The sequence below is a fragment of the Pteropus vampyrus genome, unplaced genomic scaffold (assembly GCF_000151845.1).
Source record: "Pteropus vampyrus isolate Shadow unplaced genomic scaffold, Pvam_2.0 Scaffold180, whole genome shotgun sequence".
Taxonomy (NCBI): Eukaryota; Metazoa; Chordata; class Mammalia; order Chiroptera; family Pteropodidae; genus Pteropus; species Pteropus vampyrus.
The window spans coordinates 2,311,944-2,317,600 of NW_011888961.1; positions in this window are offsets into that span (position 1 = coordinate 2,311,944).

The following is a 5,657-nucleotide window of genomic DNA, read 5'->3' on the forward strand; positions in this document are numbered from 1 at the left end:
CTTTTATCGGGGACATCCCAGTACTAATGAAGCAAAATGAATATTTACGAAATCATTCACTCATCAGGAATTTATGCCCAATTTGTGCTCAATAAATGATTCTTTTCTCCCATCTTGTCTGCAAATGAGTCATGTCATTTACTTCTTTAAAACCTCAATGAATCAGAAATGATGAGATCTAAAGCTAACACTATGAAAACATATAAGAAAAACGCTGAAATATCCCAACAAGCAGCATTTGAACTTTTCCTTAGCTGCTATCTTCTCATAAAGCAGTTACAGAATTTTCATAGCACCTCAATGAAATGATTACCAAAACATCCTGGTCACTTTATGGGGAAAAAGCCTCAAGCTTTGCAGACACAGGCTGGATCGTTGCTACAGTTACACTGTTTGTGTGGTGGTCAACACACTTGGTGCAGGGGCGTAGCAGATTGTAGAGTTAGAAGGAGCGGGTTCTCGGTTCAAATTCTGCTCTGTCACTTACTGGCCCTGGGAGATTTCAATTCTCTTAATACCTCCCATTTGATTTGTTAATCTCTACGATTGAGATAATTAAATCATCAACTGCCCATGGTTTTTGTAAGGATCTAATGAGTTAAAAAATGTAAAAGCCTTAGAAGAGCACCTAACATACAGAAGGTGTTCAATAAATGTTGGCTCTTATAATTCTGATTCAAGATTGTCATGCTCAAAAAAAAGATTGCCATGCTCTCCTACTCTAGTCATTTTATAATTCAACTAAAGATGTAGGTTAGCAAACTAGATAATTTTAATTATAAAGAAGTTATAATTTTCTCATTTTGGTATTCTCAATTACTTTAAATGTACAAAATTGAACACTTTTTAACTTCTTAAAATAAAAAATTTCATTCAGAGTACTTGCATTATCATGATCGGCAGAGAAACATAAAGAAAAAAACTAGACAATCTTTCCTTCAATAGTATAAAGATTAAATCCATAAAAGGTAAAAAGGAAAGAAATGTTGATGTCAACTTTTCTGGCAAATGAGATCTGTAGCTGCAGTTTCATTTGGGTATCTGAATTTAATGCATTTGTAATGTTACTCTGTACAAACGTAAGTAATCCTTGTCAGAGAAATGAATTTTCACTATGTATATGTCCTCCAATCTTGTGTATTTCTACAAATTAAATAACATCAATAACTCTGAGAATAACAAAACCACTGGAAGTGTAAATATCCATGGATCAACTAAAAAATAACCAGACTTACAAAATCTCAAGCATCCCCTAGAAAACAACTGTGTCATCTTGTTTTACTAGAATGCCCCTGTATTTTATGTCAGGGTTTCCCTGTGAACTTGACAGGTATCTTAATTTTCAAAAGAATTGTTTAAGAAGACTTCATGGGAGGATCACATGAATCAGCTCAACTATCACTAATAGATAAAAGGCCAGTAAGGAATCATCTGATTCCTCCAGTTCTCTCTCCCTCTCTATTACTTTCACTTTCCTTTTCAGAATACAGAGCTCTTTCTACCTTGTTTTATTATTATGTCCCTTTCATATGTATGCTACCAAATTGCGAGCTTGTCGAGGGCTCACAGTTTAGTAGATTACATTTTATAGATTGGCATTCAAAAAAAGTTCCAAAAAGGAATAAATTTTACAGATAGATATGTAATAAAGCTCTAGTAGGATTAGCAACTAAGTTAGAATTAAACCTGGATCCTCAGACTTCTATTTATGCTCTATTTCATTCATTCATTCATTCATTCATTCATTCATTCATTCTTTTGTTTATTTATTTATTCAATGTATTGAATACCCAAACACCATGTACCAAACACTATTCTAGGCACGTGGGCTACACCCGTAAACAACAAAAACAAAACAAAAATAAAATCCTTGCCCTTGTGGAGCTTACCTTCTAGTGGAAAGAAATAACAATAAAGAGGAAACAATAAATGAAGTCTTTCTCCTATGTAGAGACTCAGTTTTCTTTTCAAAACCACAGCGTAACTAGGAGACACATCAACTATCACCTCTTTAAGCCTTCCAGAAAACTGCACTAAATCCAATATTGCTCCAAGATATTTAACTAAGTTGCATTTACCTGCAACATTGGAGAAATGGGTGTGGTGTTGAACATAATCTTCAACTCAACCTAAATTGGAAACCCTGTAAACTAAAGCCTAAGCTGACCTTCTTTGCATTGCGTTATTTAATAAACAATTTGTCAGGCACTGCTCTAAGTGCTTTGTATATACATTAACACAACAACCCTATGAGATAAGTACTATTATCATCCTCACTGTACAGCTGAAGAGACTGAAGCACAGAGAAGTTCAGTGTCTTTCCTATGGTCAAACAGCTGGTGAGAGCTGGGATTTGAGTCAGGCAGTTTTCTCTAGACTCTATGTTCTTATCTACTAACAGACTAACTTTCCATGTTTCTACTGGATTTCCATTGGTACCAGCAACAAACAGTCCAACCAACGTCATGACGGTGAACAAATTGACGATATGTAATATATTTTTGCATATAAGAAATACAAAAAACTCAGATAAAATATTAGACTAGGTCACAGACATGTTGGAAAGTCTCTGCACTCATGTTGCAACAGGTGAAATGTAACTGGGTAAATGACTAGTGTTGGAAGGATCCAGGTTTATGAGTTAAGGAAAGAGATCTTCTCTGTCAGGGCTGGGAGGTGATGAAAAGGCAGTAATTTATCAATTATTCAAAATTGGATTTGGTACATTTCCCCTTACCTAGAAGTTTCTTCTTAATTTTCTCTGTTATTAGTTATCACTATCTACGGTGTCATATATGTATTTATCTTGTTGATTGTCTGTATCCCCACACTAGAGTATAAGCTCCACAAGGGCAGAATTTTTGTCTATTTAGTTACCTGCTCTATCTCCTTACCAAGAAGAGCACCCGCCACATAGTAAGGCGTTCAATAAAAATAGTGAATGAATGGAGGAATTTAATAGTGATTTCACAATTTTAACATTACCGTTGTCACCATCTATTAATATCTCTTGTTGAAATAAAGAGAGGAGGGAAGGAAGGATTATGAAATACGAACATTTCCTGACTCTTCCTGCTTTGAGTAATTAGGTAAAAAGCCTTGGTATGAGATGAAATTTATAGACTTGGCTAAACGAAAAGCTTGGGATGTTTATCCATGGACTGCATATAATGTGATTAATTACAGGTCATAGTAATGGAGGATTAGTTAATGAGATCAATTTTCATTGCTTCGAAATCATAATTCTGATTTTGGCCAGCTAAACAAAGGCTCTTTTGAAATATTTTTATTTAATAACATTTTTTCCAGTCATAAATGTTTCATTATACATATATACATATTCTAATTCTACTAGGAATAAATAAAGTGGTCTTTCCAAAGTTCATCCTACTCTCACTCTCTCGAACTAGAATATTATCTAAACTTTTTAACTTTTGGAAAGAGGGGTTCTTATGGACTCTTGAAGAGTCTATATGTAAATTGTTATGTAATGATGATATTTTCCTGCAGGTATTAAAATAATAAAAAAGGAAAAGAAATATGAAAACAACACTTAGCAGTGATCATTTCTATGTAGTGCTGTTCTACATTACTGTTTTTTAATTTCTCTGGAAGGTGAAGACATCAATTGTATGTGCTTGAAAATCAGTTGTTTGTTATGGGCAGGTGAATTTAAATTTGACAATACTTGTGAGAATGGGTAAAATACGAATTTAAAATAAACATATACATAATTAAAGAAACACTTATAAAATATGAGCCTCTGCAATAAATCAGGAAGCCTTAAAGAGATTTTAGTCAGGTTGTTTTTCTACATGATCTTTTCTTCTATGTACCGAATCGCTCCCTTACTTCTTTCTTTTTAACAGAACAGACACAACTTGCATGTATTTTCTTTAAGCAGAAGCGTGTGGAAAGGGATGGAATGCTGCCTAAAAGAAGGGTTAGCCAAAATTGGCTAACCATAAAATGGGTATAGCCCAAATTCTGTATGGCTTATAACTATGATCTATACGGAGCTTTACTAACCACTAGACTGGGCACCATAGTCAAATTGTCTCAGGGTATCAAAATCAGACTTTCCAGTTACCCAAGAGACGAAAATGGGTACAAGGATTTGCAGAGCTTTTCTGCAGCTATGACTAGTTTTCACATGTCAGAATAGGCATTCGACTTCTTTCTTGCTAACAGTTCTCATTTCGTATGTGTGGAATCCTATAGAGGTGGACTCTTAAAATAATAACTCTTACTACTATTAGAAACTAAATATACAATAGAATCATTTCCAAATTCCAGCAAATACACCACTTAATGTAAATTATGAAATATTTACTTTAAAAAATATCTTCTGTAGAATAAAAAAAAAATTTATAGCATCTTAGAGTTCCCTGAGATGAGGAGGTTTTTTTGTGAGATAAAATTTACATTGTGCAGAATCTAAACATAAAATTTGTTGTATTTTGATAAATGTATACACTTCTGTAACCACATCCTCAGTTAAAATATAGAACATTTCCATCACCCTAGAAAGTTTCCGTTATGTCCCTTTGCAGTGAAGTCTCACCTCTGTCCATAGGCAGCCAATGTTCTAATTTCTACACCACAAATAAGTTTTTTCTCTTTCTGAAACTCTTATTGATGGATTAATGGATTAATGAGTCTTTTGTGTCCAGCTTCTTTTGCTTAATGGTTTTAAAATTCATCCAGGTGGTTGCAGGTATCATCATTTCATTCTTTTTAATTGCTGAGTTATGTTCCATTTTCAAATATATCACTATTTCTCTATCCATTCTCCTATTGATGAAAATTATATTATTTGAGATAGTATGAATAAAGCTACTATGAAGATTCTTGTAGCAGTGTTTTCTGTGGATATATATTTTATTTTTCTTGATTAAATACTTCAAGTGAATGTACTGGGTCATGGAGTAAATTTATGTTTAAATTCATAAGAAATTGTTCAACTTTTTTCCAATATACATATCTGTATCAGCAATGTATGACAATTTCAATCTCACCAACACTTGGTGCCATCCATCTTTTTAAGTTTATCCATTCTAGCTGGTATGAAATGATATCTTGTTGTGGACTTGTTTAGGATTCCTTGATGACCAGGAATTTTGAACAGTTTTATGTGTGTTTATTGGTCATTTGTTTATGTCCTTTAAAAAAAATGTGTCTTCAAATCTTTCCCAACTTTTTAATTGGATTTTTGTCTTTTTTTATTCATGTAAAATTGGTATGCAACATTATGTAAGTTCAGGTGTACAACAATGTAATGATCTTTTTATTTTATTTTGTAGAGTTTTTTTACACATCGTGAATTTTACCTTGTTGAGTACTGTATGTACTTACACACACATACACATGCATATGTATGTAAGAGCTTCGTTCTGGGACATAGTTTAGCTATTTGGAAGCAGTTTGGTTCTTTACAGGCTTGTATTTAAGATTAGTTGGTAGAGTCAGGAAAGACTTTAACTTAGGGTTCATTTTTTCCCCACTATGAAGCAATAAGGCAATACTTGTCTGAGCATTTTATCTAATGCGCCATGTGTTATAAGATATTCCCACTCTCCCTGGTGGGAGCACCAACAATTCTAAGTCTTGTATGAGCTCCAAAGAAATTTTTGTTTGTTCTTTTTGAGGAGTTTAGT